This window comes from Molothrus ater, chromosome 5 (assembly GCF_012460135.2).
Source record: "Molothrus ater isolate BHLD 08-10-18 breed brown headed cowbird chromosome 5, BPBGC_Mater_1.1, whole genome shotgun sequence".
In the NCBI taxonomy this organism is placed as follows: Eukaryota; Metazoa; Chordata; class Aves; order Passeriformes; family Icteridae; genus Molothrus; species Molothrus ater.
Window position 1 is genome coordinate 49,631,811 of NC_050482.2, and position 21,260 is coordinate 49,653,070.

The 21,260-nt window shown below is 43.0% G+C and overlaps 1 protein-coding gene across 1 annotated transcript in view; it reads right to left on the reverse strand.

Annotated features, from left to right (window-relative positions):
- Positions 1 to 7,129, reverse strand: part of TNRC6B (trinucleotide repeat containing adaptor 6B) — a 119,483-nt gene extending 112,354 nt beyond the window's left edge. Inside the window, exon 1 of the mRNA XM_036401673.2 lies at positions 6,984 to 7,129. The gene's annotated coding sequence lies outside the window, so the exon portion shown is untranslated. The remainder of the gene's footprint in view (positions 1 to 6,983) is intronic.
- Between the last annotated feature and the right edge of the window lie 14,131 nt (positions 7,130 to 21,260).

Genomic DNA, 21,260 nt, shown 5'->3' on the forward strand with positions numbered 1-21,260 from the left:
TCTGAGTACTCTAAAAATTAAAAGGGCCAAGCAAAGAAAATTATGGGCAGCTAATCTACAACAACTATGGAGTTTAAAAAATGTGAGAAAAAGCCTAGCTTTGCAATAAAATACATCTTCCCCCTTTCAAGTACCATTTATCAAAGTGAGTGCCATCAGAAACATAGGCAACTTCCCCTAAGCATTTATTAAATATAACAGAAACACCGAACACCAACTAAAATCTACGCCTGTTCTTCAGGCTGCCACCACACCAGCTGCAGAAAGTAGACGAGCAGATCCTGAAGCACCCAAACATTTATCTAAGCAAAACGCACAGCTATAATAATAAAATCTCCATTTTGGCTTTACTATTGCACCTTGCCTTGAAGGGATAAGAACAACATGAGCTGAGCCTGTAGGAAATCATTAAAAAAAAGACACTTATTATGAGGGGCAGGGAAATACTATAGTATTATAGGGAATAGTAAAGACAAGATCCATTTTAAATGTGAGAATCCATTTCAAATGTGAGAAAATGTTAAGTATTGATTTGTTTTTGCAGTGTCAATGAAAAATGGTATGAATCTTAATGAACAGTCACAAATAAGCACTGTGGCTTGACTCTCATTTTTGTTCTCTTCAAAAGAAGACTCATCTGCATTTTAATTTGTCAGAATAGGCATCTGATACAACACAACTCAAACCTGATAATGCAGAATCTTGGCCATTTGACAAACAAAAATACCAAAAATTTAATTTTAAATAAATTTTTCTCAGAATCCAAATACATATGGAAGGATAAGAATTTAAATTACAATGGTTGTAACAGTAAAATATCCTGCATAGACACACACTGGTGCCAAAGCACTCTTTTTTTAGCTCCTTACTTGAAGCAGTTAAGTGGAACTTAAAAAAACAAACAAAACCTCCAAAATAAAACCCCCAAACATCCTTATCAGAATAAACACATTCCCAACACAGAGTGAAACTGCTATATTTACAGCAATGTAAGAATGCTATTATAATAACACTATTACATCTAGGAAAAATCTCAATACATAAAAATCCCAGAGAGGGTCACAAGGAAAGATACTAAACCCCATAAAAGTAGATGAAAATGCTTAAAAGCAACTATTTAGAGCAATATGTATTATGGCCTTTTCTCTTAAAGGAATTTTGGGCTGCTTCAGATCAAGGATGGATCATAATTCGTTCTGAAGTGTATTTTGATCTTTGTAAGAAGCTGGTGTGAGGGGACACATTCTCTTCCTCTATCTCAGAGGCAAATTTTTAAATCAAAATATTATCCTAACAGTTTTCCCCAAGTTCCTCATCATTCCTCATGCTAGCTGCACCTCTAATACTATTAACTTACTGTTTCTCAAGTCCCAGTGTGCAAGCAACAGAAACCTCAGAGGTTTGAAATAATGTTTCACTATAATGGTCAAGTAAGTGAGTGTATAGGCGATTTAATCTTCTACAAAATCTAACTTCTGGAAAAGCTTTTAAATCACAAAGTTACTGTACTGTTGTAGAAAAAGCAGAATATACTGTCAGCTGTAATAAGAAAATGTACTCTGTGTACATCTTCTCCAGAAAGAGACATCAGATTATTTCTAAGGATCCCCAAATGTGCCAGGAGAGAGCTAAAAGGTCCTCAAATGTCCAGGAAAGAACCTTTAAACATGGGTTAAAACCCAGCTCTCTTCAGCTCCTAAAACACAGAAGTTCCTAACTCAAAGTCACCAGGGCTGAGTAATTTGTATCTCTTGGCTGTAAGAAGCAGTGAGATGAGAGGACCTACTCCCATTATCATTGGTGGATCACCCTAAGGCCAAAATAGATTTATCCATAGTAGACTGGCAAGTCCTTGAAGAGTTCCTTCTCTTTCCCAGAGGTGGGTTTCCTATCTTTCCTACCACTCATGTGGTACTGTTGTGAGACTTGTGCAGAGAAGTCACAGGGCCAGGGAAGTTGGTAATGAGATTGCACGGAGCAGCCCAGCAGTTCCTTAGCTCTGACCATGTGGAGACCTATCAGAGCAGTCCTAAAACAAGAAGGGTAGCAAAAACCTTTCCAAACATTCAGCTTCTGGATTTAAAATCATACATTTAATTTAATTAGTGAAATTCTCTCACAAAGTCTGCTTTTGCCACATGAACAACACATAAGAGAACTGCAGGTACAACCAGTGCTTGTGGTAAGAAAACAGGAGGGACTCGAGTAGGAAAAAAAACCCCTGCAACCCTAGGATACAAGAGGATCAGAGGAACAGGAAGAAGCATTTCCAACAAGCAAAACAGAGGCTAGAATCTGAAAAATCTTCAAACTTACCAGAAGAAAGCCAACGCTATTTGTAAAAACTACCTTCTTTGTAGACTACCACCAAATCAAAGGGCATAAATTTCTCCTGTTACGGAACAGACTTTACTAACGAAAAACCCAACACACTACTGAAAAATTCTGCCAGGTTGTTTTTCTTTATAGCACTTTTTATGACACTGTCAAGAGTCATGATAAAAGTATAGAAATTAAATGCAAGTAAAAACATCAATGACTTTTACTTCATTACTCATTTAGATGGATTAGAGGACTTCCCCTCATACAAGCAACATGATATCGTTGTATCGTCTTTTGACTAATCCTCTGTCAGGCTATCTAAAATTATCAACTCTTTGTTTTGCAACTTTGCTTCTTATCCTTTCATCTGCTAATTAGCTTTCCAGCCTCCCAAATTCTGTCTAACATGGTCAAAATATACCAACTTCCAGGTTATTTTTTACACATTTATTATGACCTGTATCCTGTAGTACGCAGCACAAGTGCTGCCTTATGATACCTCCCATTTCTCCTGACGAGGAGGATGTTACTCCACAGACTTAAAAACTAAACTGGCTAAGAGCTGCTTTCAGGTCCATTTTACTTTTTTAAGTAGATATTTTAAAAAATTTAAACAGTGTTAAGTCTCAGACAGAACATTAACTTGCTTCCCAGATTTTCTCACAGAGGAACTATTGAGTTTTTTCTGATCCACAGACATTAAATCAGGAAATACATGCACCATATCCAATTTCAGAACTACTAAAGCTGGCAGGGCCCAGAAACGCAATCCGTACTGACTAGCTGAAACTGGAAAAGGTCATCTCCATAGCTCACTACATGGTAAACACGGAGAACATCCAAACTCCAACCACAACCCTCACACTGATGAAAACTTAAAAACCTCAGAACATTCCCCTACAACATGATGCAAACCATAATAAGTGTAAAAACACCCTCTCCCTCTAACCGCTATAAGAAGGCAAAGGGAAAAAACAAATTTAACATACTCACTGCCTACTGCTCTAAAGGAGAAAAAATAAGTGACACCAACGCCTTCCAGCAAAGCATATTTACTTCCCTGAAGAAATAAAAAATAATGAGTAGAAGTGCAACACAAAGAAGGCATGAGCAGAAGAGAAATGTAAGGAAGCATAAGAGTTTTATTATCCGCTGAAAGGGCCAGGGAACAGCAGTCAGAATATCCTGATTACTCTCACCCCGGTCACCTCGGTCACCTCGCAAGCTGAAATACCAGCAGGCAACTACTTGTCTGACAGTGACAGCTGGCCCAAGTACCAAAAAGTGCCCCTATTTTTATTAGCAGAGAGTAGCCAAAAGTTTTGTTTGGATTCACAAGAAATTAACATGAATTCTTCAGTCCATATTCCACACTCTGTTTGCTATCAAGAACAAGCAACCTTACTATATATGTTTTATCTGAAAATGGAGGAAGACAGTAAATGCTAAGCTGAGGAAGATTGTTAGAATCTTCCTCATAGAAGAATACATGTATTTTTCTACCACAACTGGTCAAACCATTAGAAATGCATGTTACTGTCTGCTCAACATCTCTGTGCTAGGTTCTTGCAATTAGAACTGACGACTGACATTCCCTGCTATTCTTTCCCTAAGACAGTGAAACATTTCATTATTAAAATTTCTGAAAATGGAAGAAACAGACCATTAAAAGCAAATCCAGAGCAAATACATTTTATAAGCAGAGGTGACAGAAAACTCTTCGTTTTAAAGAAAACCAGTGGTACATATGCGCTAGTATCAGGTACTTCCCTCCTTTATCTATGTGTTAAACACGCTTAATTTATCGTGTGAAAATAAACAACACCAGTTCTTCACAAAAACTCATCTACTGACCCAAACTACACACAGGTTAAAGCTTGAGTGAAGAAGAACAACTAAAGATAAAGAACTGAATAACTGTAAAATGCTAGGTATGCTGTAAGTAGAAGTATTGCAGAATTTGTGAATCTGACAGCAGCACTATGAGCAATGACTGAGGAAAGCCATTGCAAAGAAACTGGAAAACGACTGTTAGTTTTTATTACTGCACAAGGCAGACAATATTTATGTATAAAGATTTCCAAGAAAATAAACACAATAATGGCAGTAAGTGACTAGAACAGACTGCATCCAAGCATTTTGCAGAAAATGGAAATAGAGTAACCAAACCATTAAGGAGACTATTAATAAACTCATTCAAGTCAATAACTAAGCTTCTTAGACTTATTCTATGATCTCCAGTCCTACTGCTTAATTGTAAATCCAATCTCTTCTGTGAGCAGAAGTACACCAGCTTCACCTGAGGGGAAAAAAAAAACAACTCAAAAACCCCAGAGAACAAACCCCATTTGAACATATTTTCAAATTACTATTTTAATAGCAGTTCTTCAATTCTTTCCAGCATTCTGGCTGCAGCTATTCTGTTCTAGATGCAGCTATCTCTACATATGATTTTTATTATGCATTATTCTGCAAAAAATTAATTTCTAATCTCTTAGTTACTATGATAGGAGGCAGATCTAAGGTAAAATACACTACCTCAGAGCTACACAAAATTCTCTCCTGAAGCTTCCTCCTCTGAAGTCATCCTCCAACATCAAGTTTTAATGATGAAATAAGCATCACCAAGCAAAGCTACGACATACACTCAAACTAAATGCTTTATTGGACTATTCTATCATGCAAACACTGGCAGATTAAGCTTTGTCAAGACTTCTATGTCCAAACGTTTGAACTTATTATTGAAATGAAAGTGTAGATCTCTAGCTAAATTTGCAGACATACAGAAACTGGAATAATGCATTAATTCAAAAGTCTGCCTAATCAAGAGACACTGACTGGATTATCATTGCATTTTTACCAGGACTTCCATATTACAGGATTCAGGTGATTCCCTGTAAGCATCCCAATAACATTTTGCCCATCAGCACACACGCAGTATAGCAAAACAAGATAAATGTCTAGTGATGACCTCACCTACCCTCTACTAAGACACACGTGCCTGTACCTTACTGCCCCAAAACCTCACAGCAGAAAATCTAATACACAGCTAACACCTCTCTGGGCTCCCTTCCCCCATGTCCAGCCTCAACTTCTTGCAGGGTGATTTCTTCACTAGGGAATTGTCTAATTACATCTGCAACTCAGTAAAACTCAGGTGAAAAGTCACCCCTGCAAAGCACTCCCCCGAGATACATCTACCCAGCAGACCCTGCATGATCCAGGGCTCATGTAGAAAAACTGGAGCTTATCTTTTAGCTCGGGGCCTTGGGTAATGCAGCAGATGAGAACATTCACTCACATCTCAACAGAGCTCAAATGCTCAGCGCATTCCAAGGAATCTGCACCCTTAGAGAGTCACCGCAGGAAAGGAGGGCATTGCTGAGCAACTTTACTGTGGACAAGCTAACTACAAAGCTGCTTGAACTTGTGCACATATTTAATAACCCTATGAATCAAAGTTAGCACCTCTGCAACACTTGTAGCAGGAACTAATTTCCAAAATCCATTCACATGGATGGCGATATTACTGGAAAACACTAGGTAAAACAGACCTTTCAAATACAACCCCCAAAGACCTACCTACTTACCTATCTTGCAGAAAAAGTCACAGTTTTGGTAGAGGTTGTAAACTTGACAACGTTTGTAGATGTCAACGACAACATCGTACCTTTTGTAGAGGTTGTAAACTGAACGCCAGCAAGTCATGATTTAAAAATAGCAATTAATGGATTGTAAAAACGTTAACTTTACAAAGAGGTATTTTAACAAATGTTCATAAGGTTAGTGAAACGTTACCATGGAAAAACAAGCACTGTTTACATCAGTAAGCATCTCTACTTTAGCTAGGAAAACACTTTGTTGAGTCTTCGGTTTATTCAACAAGCCTCAGCTGTATGCTGTAGTAGATCCTCCTACATGCACTTTCACGAAGCAGATCTGAGCTTGCAAGATACCACGCTGCAAGCAGCGCTTATCCACAGCCAGCGAAGCGTCTCCAGAAACAAACATTCCCTCATCTTGCTACAAACAGCTGGGGAAACTTTTTTTTCCCCCCCTAGGACACACCTGTGAACACGGTCACTCTTCCCACCCACCCATCGTATATACACACACATTTTCACCAGCATCACGTACCGCGGTTTGCAGCGGTACCAACGCAACCTCGGCTCTGTCCCCACACTACAGCACTTTTTTTCCCCATCCACACAAGGGCTCCTCGGAGTGTTTCCGCCGCCGTACCTCCTGCCCGGCCTGGGTGATCCGGCGGGCGGGCGGCCGGCTCTCCCCCGGGGCCCTGTGTGGAGCGGGAGGGGGCGGTGGGGGGCACCGGGGCGCAGCCGCGGCGCACGGCGACCGCACGTGAGGCGAGGAGGGGGCAGCGCTCGCTCGGCTGTGCCCCGGGACAGGCGCTCGGCGGGATCGGGGCGGGCGCAGCGGCCGCTCCGCCGCCGCCGGGGCAGCGCCCTTGAGCCGCCGCCGCTCGGGGCCCCTCCCGCCGGCCCGGCCCCCCCGTCCCTCCCCCGCCCCGCGGCACCGCGGCCCGGCGCCAGAGGCCCCTCAGAGGCGGCGCGAGGGTCCGCAGGGCGGGAAGGGCTGCCAGGGAGTCCCGCGGCGGGAGCCGGGATGGGGAATAGGTGGGGGGCCCGTCCCGCACTCACCGCCGAGGCGCCGCCGCGGTGCGCTGAGCCCCCGTTCTTCTCAGTGCCGGGGGCGGCTCCGCCCGCCCGGGAAACACGAACCCCAGGAAGCAAAAGGCGAAGAAGCTGCGAAAAGCGTACCCCCCCCCCCCGCTCCGCCGGCGCCGCCAAAAAAACACCACCGGGGGGGGGAAAAAAAAAAACCAAAACCAAACTTTCCTCGCCGCCGTCTCTCCCTCCCCCGAGGAGCACGAACCCAAACACACCGGGACACGCCCCCGCACCGCCCCTCGCACCGCCCATTGGACGGCGCCCCGCCGACCCCCACGCTGATTGGTCATCCTGCCTGCTCGTCTTCTCCTTCCGCTCCCCTTTCCGCCCCTTCACGCTGCCCATTGGGAAGAGTCTCGGGGATCTCTCCGTCCATTAGCCAGAACGCACGTCAATCACGGAGGAGCACCGCCTCTTGGCGCTTTTGATTGGGTTCTCCCTTCACTACACGCCCGCCGATTGGCTGCATTTGCTGGCTGTCACCGGTTAGCGTTGCCCCCCCTTCACATCCCTCACTGGCTCCCGCCCCTTCTTCCTCTGCCAGTTAGGTGCGAGATTTGCCCCTTAAATGGGGTACTCTCGCGCCCGCTTCTACTTGTCCCGCCCTTCCGCCCTACGGATTGGGCTGTGGGTCGCACCCTCCGACTCCATTAGAGAACGAATGTGCCTGTTACACCGTAACAACGCGGAGACCCGCCCACCGAGCCGCGCTCCTCGGCGCCCCCTGGGACCCTCCTCAGCCGAGGCGAGGTTACGTCGGTTTGTGCACTCATGTGCCGGCCGCATGGGCGGGGCGCCGTGACGGGCACAGGCGATAGGGATTATGGCCGCGGCTGTAGCCGCTCAGCGGCGCCGCGACACGGCACCAACGCCACACTGCCCGCCGCCCCCAGCGACATCTCCGCTTCGCCCCTCCCCTCCGCGTGCACGCACGACAGCTATTGGGCAGGAGAGGTGTCAGTCATGCAGCTCGCGAAGCTCATTGGTCGTTGTCTGACGCCTGCGCAGCCAACCGGCGACCGCCCCCTGATGTCACCCTCCGGATGACACAGCAACCGTGGGCTGGGGGGGTGGGGAAAGGCAGGGCCGTGCCTTTGATTGGTTGGTTCACTGTCAATCTCCCTGGAGGGAGGACGGTGGGCGGGGTGATGGCCCGTGCCCGCCGCTCCCCACGTGGCTCGGGCAGCTGCGCATGTGACAGGGGCCCGCGACCGGGAAAACTTGTGGAAAAGGAATTTGCCGTGACCGCGGCGTCATTGCTCAATGCAATCGTTACAAATACACGCTAATCTTCATTATTCTTGCAGTGGGCCCAGCCAGAAACTGCGAGGTGGGGGTGGTGGGTGCGAGGCTGAGGCAGGAGCGGGCGCGGAGACGCTTCCCTGGGAGGTGGCGTGAAGGCCGCGATGAGCAGCCATGTTAGCCCCGGGCTGCAGAGCGGGCGGGCGGCAGCGCTGCGGGAGCGCAGGACGGCAAAGACAAAACGGAGGTGCATCAGCAAGAAGTAGCGGGTGCATGGCGCCAGGGATTAGCAGGGCGCAAGAGCAGGGCCAGAGGAGCATTGAGACAGCACTCAGGGGAGTGCATGGATAACAGAAGCCTGTGGAGGATAAACTGGGGCCAGAGGTTCTCCTTGTACCGAATTTCTATGCTCGATCTCATTCTCCAGCATATTTGAGGACTGCTGTTCCATTGATTAGTGTCGCTTCCTGACCTCGCCCAGAGCTGCCAGCCAGTGCAGTGTTTCCATTTGATCTCCTCGGGAGAATCCTGTTACAGCCTGACCAGCAGAGCCCTCGAGCAGCTGAACACAGAACTCGAGGGATGCGATGTGCCTGTCACGTTAGTAAACGGGTCTGGGGGGGTTTGGTGAAAACGTGCTCTTCTTCTGCCCTTCACAGGTTAGTCACCAGCAGGAGGGACAGCTGCCAGCACAGCAAAGCCACCTGTGCTAGTGGCACAGACAGCAGACAAGATCCCTGCAAACTCAGGCTACACAAGTCAGTAAAGAGCATTGAATCCTTTGATGGCTTCTCCATTCAGTAATGGTAATTGATTTTTACATTGATTGGTGGGGAAAGAGCCCCATTAATATGAATAAGATTTCATACTGGATATGCACATACTTGTTACTGTGGTGCTGTAAGGAATACAAAAGGCTCTGTATAAATCAATATGAATTAGTAATATAACTTTTGGATGCACTTTGCCTCTCCTTCTCATTGTTTATTCAATGTGTGGGAACGGTCTGTATCCTGTCTATCCACATGAAATTTTCATGTTGTAAGCAGAAATCACTAATACACCAAGAGTACGGGTTGCACACTTTGGGAGAGAAAGATCTGTCCAAGATGCTGACCTTATCTTTGCCATAAGTGAAAAACCAATAAAATAATTTCCCTCTTTAAATTCTCTTTCCCCTTATTGGTCTTCTTTTGTGAGTGTTTCTTCCCACATTTTGCTCAAGGTTTTGGTGTGCATATAGGAGCAAAAGATACCACTCTCCATTGTCCCTGTTTCACACTGCAAAACAAATTTGAGCTGTAGAAACCAAGCAGATTTTGTTGGTTTGTCTGAAGTTATAATGGATGACTCAGGAGTTCCCACCCAGGTTCACCTGTGGATTTGGAAGGAATCACAGCTCCCAGACAGGTTCTGGCTGTCATAAAGCCCAAATGCTTAGGAACAAAATAGTTCTTCCTGTTTTTTCATACCTCCCCACTACCAATCCTATCCAAAAACGGGACCAAGTTGGACAGTGACAGTGCATTTTTTCATCCACTGGGTGTCAGTATTACACTACCACTGTGCTGCCTTCCCAGGTGCTGGGAAAGGTTGGATATCTTTGGGGTGAAATTCTTTCCTTTTTGGTAGAGAAGCGATGAGAAAAACCATTATAGCTTCGGGGAGTGGTCTCACTGCAATATGAGTGTCCACTTTTGCTACTGCAGAAACAGGCTGGGACCCTGCCTGTAGACATCCCAAATATCAAACTTCACACAGACTGCAGCCAGACAGACTTCAGAGTTGGGGTCAATCTACAGCCTTTTCACTCTTAGGTTATGAAAATACATCATCTCTTCTTTTTTAAAATTAAGTTTATTTATTATAAATACTGCATCTGACAGGGAGACAATCTAGAAAAAGCCTGCATGAAGGTACTTCTCTAAACAAACAAAGAGTGCTGCCAGCTTAGGACAGTTCTAGATGCAGGAATGAGAGAGGACAAGAATTAAGAAACAGCTTTGATATTTGGAATTTGTAATCAGGGTTTTTGACACTGGTTTATTATTTCCAAAAGTTCCATGACATGATTTTTTATAGGCTTGCTAGGTTTTTAAATCAATGTACCCAAATGAACTCTGGATAGTCAGTCACCAAAAACTACTGATATTATTAGAAAACACCTTTGCTAACCCTGCCCTTTTTTCTGCTTTGGATGCCCTAAGCAGCAGCTGTCTTGTGGGAAAGGACCCAACTACTTACCTGCATGGTGATTAAGAGAAAGGTTACTTTTTGGAAAGCCATAGTCAGCTATGTGCTGATGCTCTTTATGGTGTTCTATGTTCAAATGTTTTCATGTGAAATGTAACATTTAACATGTGATGTAATGCTGTACTTTATCTGTGTCTAAAATGCAGGCAGCACTGAAAAAGAAGATTGCCATTGTTTAAAAGATGATTCATAGAAAAAGTAATAAAAGAATTGATGTTCTTTTGTTTTATATAAACACAGGCTGATTAGATTATTTTCTTACTTACATCTTTCCCCTGGAAGCTGCTTTTTAATCCATCCTTTTCTTAGAAGACTTCAGGGAAGTTTCAGCAGGCATATGGCATCAATCTACGAGGGGAATAAAACATAAATATTTACAAATATTTTGATCCTGTTTAAATACCTATTATCCTTATTTAAAAATATTTATCCTAATAATTGCTTTCAGCAGAGATACCTGCTAAAGATTCAGCATTTCCTATTTCCTTCAATTGAGTGGTGAGAAGTTTTCTCAGCCATTCTTGTGCATTCTTCATGGAACTTTTCAGGGAACAAGCAAGAGAGAGGAAGTAATACTTCATATGCCTGGGAGCTGTAAAGATCAGGATAGAAAAAAGGAATTTGTGTTTAAAATAGAGAAGAGCAGATTTCTACGCGATTATTTTTTCCTTTCTAAGCCACCCATAACAGCAAAGAAGAAACAGAAAAGAGCAATTTAAGTAAAAAGAAAGTAATGAATACTAGAATTAAGTTAAACAGCAAGAGGAAATTAGGGAGATGTCAGATGTAATTTTCAAATTTGTATGTTAGTCACGTGATTAGTGCTAACGTTCCTGCTTTACAAAAAACTGTAAAAATATCTTTAATGACTGTAAGTGCTCAGGACCTGAGCTTTAAGTCCCAGTCAGACACCTCCACATCTCCAACTGTTCTTAATATAGTAGGCTTATTTTGACATTACCTATTTTTATGTGTCATACCCAGGAAAGACATGCAGCTGCAGTAGAAACAAGAGCAGTTTATGCATGATGTGGGCAAAGTGCTTAGCAGAAGTTTCAATTTGTTTTGCTGTCATGCTTGCATTATATTGTCGGAAGGAAAAGGGAGAAAGAATTTTGTCAGCCCACAGCTAAAGGGGAAAAATTGTTAATATGATGGCAGTGGTTTTAAATAGAGAATAATTCATGATACAACTTAGTTTTGTTTTTCCTGGAGGCAAAATTAAAACAATGCTTCATTAACATTATTTGAAGCTATTTTAAATACAGCTATTTTCAGCAAAACAATGCTAACATGTGGAGGTTTTTTAATGAAAAAAACAGACAATTAGGAAAATGTTTTGAAAAATATTGTAATCTTTTATGCAGTCTCTTTTTGCCTTTTGTTTCCCCCACTATTTTCAGTCCTGACAGTGAACCAGCATGTGTATAGGAGTTATCAGCTAGCAGTTATGCTGAGGCTAGAAGTAGTGCAGCTCTTCAGACAAGATTTTAATTAACTTTTAACATTCCCATTCCACCAACTTCGTTTGAGCTATGATACTCAACATCAGTAGCAGCCTGTGCGAAACTGTTTTGAGCAGGCTTTAAATTCGGCCCCCTTTAGCTGAATTTAAAAGGAAAATGAAGTATTGATAGGTAAAAGCAATTATAACATCAGTTGTGTACCCATTTATGTCACCCAGCTCCATCCCAACAGAAAAATCAGGTTTTGAAGAAAAAAGAGGGCTGGGCACATTCCTGCTAGTTTCTTCCCTATGCTACAGGACATATATATATGCCCTTGCTCTCAAAAAGGAAAATACCACACAGGTATGATCAATACTGATGCTGGGGAAAGCTCCCGCCTGTCCTTCTATACCAAACTCTTATTAGCACAGCAAGACCACAGGATTATTTTTTGTTTCTTAGATTATTATAATTATTATTTTCTGGGAGTTGTATCTGTGTAGTGATTTAAGATGGCAGCTTTCCAAGGCTTTGCTGTGGTTCTAAATTAATTGAGTATGCTGTTTAATTTTTTAACTCGAGCTTTTTCCTCATATTCAAAAGGGCTCCCGTTGTCCTTTATTATTAATGAGATCAAAGCAAGCAGAATGGCTGCCATTTCTCCTTAGTCTGGGAGTGAAACCATCCCTAGCAGAAAAGCACAGTGCTGTCTGCACTTGTCAGCAGCACTGAAAGCAACACCAACAGCAAAGCGTCTGCCTTCCTTTGGTCTGCTGAGCTGGACACAGACAGTGAGCCGCAATAATGCTCTACCAGAAAAGCAGATGAGGAAACAAGGATGGCACCTGCAGAGCAGGGGACAGACTGAAAAGTTGCTGTGGGGTGGGGCAATGGACTGTGCAGAATGCAGGGTAGAAAAACCTGAGGAGGAAAAGTAAAGTTTCCTTTTCTAATATGTGGAAAATTGTGCCTCCTCCAGGCAGCCCAGGCAAAAACCAAACAACAACAACAAACCCCCCCCAAAAAAACAAACAAACAATCCCCCGCCAAAAAACCCCCTTCCGAACCACAAAAGTTACTATCAGTTTCAATTAGGAATTCAAAGATACAGTATAACTATTTGTACTGTCACACACTTTGGAATGTGGTTATATTATTCCCCCTTCATGGCTTCCTTCCCAAAGTTTCCAAAACTGGTGTTTCATGGGGAAGCATCCAGTTAGATTTTTATAAAAACCAAAACAGCAAAAAACTCACCAGAAATTCCATGCATGTCTGAGTTTTAACTGGACAGCTCACTGACTCTTGCAAAGGAGCCAGAGTCCAGGGTGGCAGGACCTGAGGACAGAAAGCGAGAAAAATTCTGGAAGGGAGCATCATCAGTAAGACAGAGGAAAAAATCTGCTGAAAGACATCATAAAATTGAGATTGCTAGAAAAATGTGGTTACAGAATGAAGGTGATGGTGGAAAAAAATGTGGGGATCTTATGTGGCAGGGAGTGGGAAGCTCTTTGGGAGGTTTCTTGGATCGTGGACCAGCATTGCGTGCAGAAGGCCGTGTTCTGTCCTCTCCAGAGCTGCGCTCTCTCCTCGCCCCATCAGCTGCAGGGTGACCCTGGCCAAGACCCTGCAGAGAGAGGTGTGTGGGGAGGCAGAAGGGAGATGATGACAGCAGCAGGCTGTGAGTGCCAGGAGGAAGAGCTGTGAAGCCAAATGGCCCAGGGTCACCCTGTGTGAGGTGGTGTGAACCCTAAGGAAGGCGGCAGGAGCTGTTCCCATGATTTTGCCTCCAGCAGCTTGGGAACAAAGAGCAGCCACGCTGGGTGAGCCAAGCTCTTTTTTCTTTACTACTCAAAGCTGATTACCTGCAAACCCCATGACTCACTCACCATCCCAGCTCTGCTTCTGCAACAGTTAGCAGCAAAGTCAACTCAGGTTTGTGAGTATGGCTTTCTGTGTCACCTCCTTAAGGGAAATCTGCCAGCAGCTTCCTTGTGGCTGTCATGGGATCAGTTCCTGGGAGTTCAAGGTGGGGCTGTGTGGGCAAAGCCCTCAGGACCACGCCTGGGAACAATTACTGGACCTCCTGGTACTGGGAGATGATATTTTTGGACACACTGATAAATTGTGTGCAGGCACCACTGGACAAAAAAGACGCGTTTGCTCAGGAGCTACAACACTATTTGGTCTGCAGTCCTATTTTCTTTTTGCATGAGGAAGGAAAGGTGATCAAAATTGCAGTGGATTTCATCAAGCACAAATGGCCCTTCTAAAAACACCAGGTTCTCTCTTCCTCACTTCAGATAAACCCAGGGCTTTTCTCCTAGTCTTGCCCTAAAGAGACTTTTGGATTGGTGGAAGAAAGTCAACATTATATTGAGGCTAGTTTTCTTTTTTTTCCTGAAAGAGAGTAAAATGTTCTTTTATGACTGCAGTTCTGGATTCAAAGACCTTGCTAAAAAGAAAGTGTGTTCCCTCTCAAGGGCCCTCAGCAGCTCAGTTCTAGTCTGTTTTCTTCCTCTGCTTAGACCACACCTAATTTCTGCTGTTGGATTGCTTATTGTCACTGAGGATCTCACAGAGCCTAATCCAGGCCTGGTATCTGTGGTAACCTGTGGTCCTGCTTCCACGGGGTAGTGCTAATGCTCAAAGAGCAAGGTAAATATGCATTTAAGCTTCTTTTCCAAGATATTCCAGACCAGAGAGGTGTTCAAGAAGACAGGGAGACTATGTTTATTGAGGGAGCCCAACTCCTCCAGAAGACTTTCTGTTGCAGCAATTGCTTTTGCAGTAATATTCAATGCAAACACCCTACAGCATTTCCAAGAGTGTCCTCATGTTAACAACATTACTGTGCATGGGTGAATTCCCAATTACTTATACCAAGCACTACTTATGTGGAAGATTTTGAAACAAGATGGAACCTGCCTGGAACAACACCCTCATTTTGGCTCCAGGGTGCAGCATCTGTAGCTGGCGCCTGTGCTTGTCTGTCTCCCTCTTTGTTCTTGTGAGTCTGTCTCCTTGGATGCAAAGAGGAAGCTGGGTTGTCAGTAACTCCAGTTTAAATCCAGAGTAACCCCACTGGGTGCAGGGAAATTAATTTGCAGAAGCATAACTTTAGCTCTGTGGCTGAATCAACATCTTTAAAAGTGGTGTAGAAATTGGTGAGAAACCAGTAGAGGTAGTCCCAACTTTTCCTTCCAGAAAACTTTGATTTGTTGAAATGCTGCAGTCATAAATACAGAACAAAGGAAGTGAATATATTACAGTGTCCTCATTGTAAAAGGGCAATGGCAGGTGCTTTGACAAACTAGGAGACAGGTCATTATTTCAGTGCAATGTCCGTCAGAACACCCGCCTACTGTAGCTCTCCAAAAAGTTATTTTTTAACTTCCTTCCTATGAGATTTGTTAGACTTTGAAGGAGAACATAAAACGAGTGGTAGCACAATTTACCAAGTCCTAGAAAAGTTATATTGGTGAATTGCCTTGCATTGTACTGAGGCAATGGACTAGATGACCTAGTGACCTTTCCCATTTCTAATGTCCATGATTATTGCTGTTATACCTCAGGACACTAAACAGAGACATTTTCTTCCTTTCAGTGGCAAAATGTCACTAATGGCCGTGCTAAATCAGAGCAATTGATCCTTCTGCAGATGTGTTGTGCACTTAGCAAGGCAGCTATAGATGATCACTCTTTGTTTAGATTTGCTGTTTTCTGTTTCTGTAGTGCAAGTGCTCAGTACAAGGGGACTGTCAGCCAAGGGAAAGATTTTCTGGTAGGAGATTAAGGATAACGAAGGAAATGGTTGCATGACCTATAAAGAGAGGATCATAAATATTGCAACAATAAAACCAATAGCTCCTTCAAAGTTTAAATAGCTTTTCTTTTCAAACACTTGAAATAAGTGCCCTTTTCCTAAGGTTGTCTAGCACCTACATGTTAAGGTTTCACACAGTTTCACCAAATATATTGTAACTTCTCAGGGAACTAGCTTTTTCTTTTAAATAATCTTTCTTTGTGGAAGCATCCCCTCCAAAAAAAGTTTCATCCCAGGTACCTTTCCACTATTAGTGAAATTTCAGAAAAGCCAGAGCATAAAATAATAAAATAGCCCCTGCTGTGTTTCTTAACCACAACACCCACCAAGCAATGCAAGCAGGGACAAATAGGGTTCTGCCCTTTATAACCTAGCAGCAGCACTTACCTTTTTATGCATTCTTGGGGGAACCTCAGACACAAGGGTCTGCCTCTATAAACCCTCAGCTAGAACATTTATACTCCTCACAATCCCAAATGTGTAAAAACCCCAGACCTGTGCTGCTGCAACCCTGCTGTCATAGACAACTGACATTCCTATTCCACACATGCTGGTGGTGTGAAAGACATAGCCTTTGTTTCTAATGCTTGGTGTAGGATCCAGCTCTGGAGTAAGCAGACTGCTCTCCTGTGTGCTCAGTCTTTTTTTCCCCCCATTCTCCATGCTGCCATGGGTCTGTTGCCAGCTCAGGAGAAACAGAACCCAAAGCCTTCCAGCAGCTAGATCTCACAGACATGTTCCTGTTCCTTTGTTACCCCGTGTTCTCACGTACCTTTAGCTCATATATCTTACGCCTTGGGCACTTTTAAACGTAAGTATCACAGTAGCATCTTGATATTAGTGCTGCATCCTGCAATCAATTGGCTGTTGGTCTCATTGCAGAGAGCTAGAAAAAGCTCCATTGCATCCTTGCTGGAAAAGCCACTCCAGTCTGGGAAATCAAATAGCTGAAGAAACATGGGTGTTCATTCAACACGCAGCAGGCATGGGCCAAATCCATCCCCAAGCCCATGCAAAATGCTCATCAGTCCACAGCCCACTGGTGTAACATACTTTTCTTTCTTACACATTGGAAATTTGCAACTCGGAAGCTCTTTTGCTTTAAATAAAGCAAAAAGACAAAGGCCCCCCCTGAATAGAGTCAATACTCACAAATAGAAATATCCTTAACCTGACCTCCCTGATCTTCCCTGTGCTACTGGATGTAAATGCACTGAAATCAGCTCTCATTTTTTATGTTCTAGGTTTCAAGCTCTCTGTAATAGCCACAATCATCATTACGCAAATGTTGTATTTTGCCTCTGTGCTTTCTGCACAAATTCTTTTGGTTGTGTTTTCCTGGTTATGTGCAATTTCACATGTCCAGTGAAATTTCAGCCTCTATAAGAAAATTGTCCAGTGTTTATAAAATGATTCCTTTCAGCACTCTCTGTCATCTAGAAGTTGTTGCTTTCTACCCAAGGCAGGCAGGAGGGCTGTTTTATGCCTACAGTTCTCCTACCAGTGACATTTCTAATGTTTTAGAAAAAGAAAATAAAACCTGACAAGTCAGATGAAAGGCTAAAGTTGATATTACAGACAGATAGGCTGGAAAGGTAGAAAGGAGTAGAATTAGAAACATCTCTAAAACTCAAGACATGAACACATTATGTGATGAGTTTAGGATAGAGCAGCTATTGTGCCCCTAAGTTCTTGTGCAGACACTTCCACCTACTCTCTTACTTCCTTATCTTGCTGAAATTTGCCCACATTTGGATGCTGAGTGCTGTATGTCATGCTGTGGTTTTCTGTAACCAAAACTCCCCAAGCACACGTGCCCAGACTTGCAAGAAGGATGAGAAATACGTGTTGTGCAAAGAATTAGGAAAACCTGTCCCAGCCTTGCTAGCGGCATAAAGGCTTTACCATTTCATCTACATCCATAGGTTTCTCTTCCATGTTGGTCCTACAGTCACTGACTCTACTTTTCCTAAGCCTTGCTCATTAATGAGGATTACCAAATTTACATTTCTTCAGCAGGCTAAGGACAGGGGACATAAGTTCTAGAGACACAAAGGGGTCATTCAATCCTGGAGTGCTCCCTGGTTTTGCCAGAGAACAGACAAAAGTGTCAAGAAACAAGAGTGTAAAAGTAGCAGAGAAATGAGGGGAAGGCCAGTCTTATCTTTCTTCCTTGGAGAACCTCCCTAAAACAGAAAAAGAAAAGGCAGAAAGTCATGGTGGTTCTATTGCTATAAAGAAAGAAGCCAGGATCTGCACAGCTCTGAGATACCCTGGTAAACAAGCTTGGATTTGACAGACTCCTCTTAAACAGTACAAATTCAATTGCTACATGGATTTAAAACACTGAAAGATGAAGATTTTGTTTACTGCAAATACTTTTTTATGTACCCTAATGCCCAAAAGTAAAATAGAGGCTGGATTTATTCTGAGACATGGTCAGGAATTTTAAAATGGGTGTTTGTACACACAAACAAAGGGAGCATGGGAAACAAGAGATTGTGAGTTACTTAAATGTCAAGGATTACATTGTACCAGGTAAAACTGAAATGTAGCACAGGGACTCAGTTTCATAAATTAAATGTCATTGCTGATGGGTACAAATTATATAAAAAAGATGGAAAGGAAAACCAAGGTGGCACTTTGTCAGATGCATTTACAGCTGCAGCAAGACACATTTCAGCTGCAAAGTAATTTAAAACAAAACAAAACAAAACCTAACAAAACAATAACAACAAAAAACCTCAAACAACTAAAGTGGACATCTGCTGCAGCCTACTCCAGCAGCAAGAAAGCAGGAATGAATTAGTCTCTCTTAAGGTACTCAAAGCCACAAAACACTGAACTCATGAGGAATTTAGCTGCCCACATTTCTTTTAACAAATACCACCAAACACTCACCAAAGAAGTTCACGAGTTACACAGAAACCTACTCTAATCCAGACAGTACAGGTTCTTGACAAATAAACAACGAAAATGCCCCCAATCCAGGAACTGTAGCAGAGAAATTAAAAGGACACCATGAACACAGTATCTAAATGTAACACAGTATAGAGTTTATTTGTTTGACTTAGAAAAGGTCTCCCACATAATTAACTGGACACATATACATTAAATATACAAACTTATACCAAAAGAAACACAGAAGGCACACATTCAGCCAAGTGGCTCTTTCTGAACCACTCACCATTGCAGGCCAGAATGACAGAGCCATGAGCCCCAGCTTCGTTACTTTCTGTCCAAAACCAGGACCACAGCTGTAGGCCCCATGGTGCTCCACACAGACCAGCCAAAGAGGGAAAGAGATCCAGAGGACAGGCGTCCTCTTGGGATTGTGCATGGTCAGGGTAGAGATGCCAAAGAGAGCTAATCTGGCTCTTTTGAGTAGCAACAGAACCATTCCCATCTTTCCCACCCCCTTGGGAGGTTGGTGACTTGATTACAAGAGGGGACATCTTGGGCAAGCACCAAATGACAGCTTATTTGAATACTGCTGTACCTTCAACCTCTGCTGGCAGACTTCCAACACAATTCCTAAGCACTGCTCTTTGCCCCTGTGACCCCCAGCACCACCAACCACATTTTATCTGGAGAGCAAGAGAGGTTCATTTTACAGGTCACAGCCCCAGGTTTCCAGCACTCATCAAGAACCACGATCAGCAAAAACTAGTCAAAATAAATGTGGTCACCTCACACAGACTCACTTCTGTTGCCATAGGAGCAGGTAAATAGCTCAACTTCAGCAGATTTTATCTTCAGGGAAAAACTAGTTCCACCAGAGCCTGAAACCTCCACTCTGGATCAACAAGGCTGTGTGCATCCTCAGTCATGCTGAGTTTAAGGAGCAGATTTATATAATGCAAAAAAGCAAGTCTGTTCTCTCAAATTAAGTAATTAAGCAGTGTGTGATAAGCCTAAGGAATTCTACTAGACCCTGGAGTCAACGCATGAGACTGATTTCCATGGAAAGAATCTGAAAACAAGTGAACATTACCTTTCAGGAACTGGTGTGGCAACCAAGAAGACAAGCAGATGAGAGACTTTCTTTGGAAAGGATATCCTGTTAGTTGACAGGTTAAAAAAAAGAGCTCTGACATCCACCATAGGGAAGAGAAAGTAAAGCACACTAATGCGTAAGCGCAGAAGGAAAGGAAGGACAAGTGAAATCAGCCTCCTGGACTATTTGTGAAGTCACCCAGGATGAAGCAACAAGGAGATAAAGGACTTCCTGGAAAACCTGACCATATATATCAACATGGTGCTAATTAGTTAATTAACCTATTGCACAATTAAAAAAATAAATATTTTAAAAGCCTGGGAGGAAAAGGAAGCACCAGATGACACTGCTCTTTTCAGAACAAAAAGCCTAATAAACATCAGCCTAATAAGTTTATGTCTGATCTTTGCTAACAAGTGAAATAAATACAAGGAGAGAAAAAAAGTCTCCCAAACATCTTCAGAGTGGTAACCAAAGTATGGCAAAATCATGCCACTTTCAAGAATCCTGCAAACACAGTGAGTAGCTTTAGGCACATGAGCTACACACATGAAGCCAACAGGATAACTCAGCTATCACATCACTTCTACATGCAAGTGGTGGTGTCATTTCCAACACCTCTTTTTTTTCCCATTACCAGGAACAATTTTATGAAACACTGCTCATAATATGAGCTGACAGACCTAGCTGTAAAGCTACAGCTCATTCCCAGAAGGCTATATAGAATATATTATATAGACTAGCAAGCATTTAACCCATGGAGGATGAGTATGTTTAACAGAGGGCACAATACCTTTGGTATTTTACCATCTCAAGACATTCTGCAGGGTAAATAGAGTAAAATGGCCCTGTTCGCCATTCAAATTAAATATACTTCAAGGAAAGGTAATTAATCAATCAGTGAATCAATCAATTGCATTTTACCATCAGCTACAGACAGCTGTTGGAGTGTAACAACCTCTACTGCATCCCAGCACCTGAAAGAGTCTTTCAATCAGCTGCTTCTGGGCTGGGAGTGCATCAATTGCCTTTGCTGTGAATTTGTTGTGCAGCTAAAAACCCAGATGGTTTCTCTAAACAAAAAGCAAGAAAACTAAACCTGTGTTTTTCTGATGTTTAAATATTTTTTGGCAAGTAGGCATGTTAGTTTTCGGGTCTCTTCTAATAGCTAGGATGTAATTTTTTTAGGTATCACAAGAGGATTTACTTATGACAGCAGGATATGTAATTTAAATAGCAAGAAAGCAGAGTGAAATGTCAATCTGCCCACTGTAGAGACAAAAACAATCTGTTTATCCACTCTGTTAGTGAGCAGAAGTGGAAAAATGATAGTGAACAAGAGGACAGAAATGCCAGTCAGATCCCATAGTAGCTAGGAGGTAGTCATCAAGGAAACCATTAAAACAGCCTGACAACAGTTCTTTTTTTGTACATGCATTGAATCTAGGGCTTGGTACCACAGAACACTTTAGAGGCCAAAA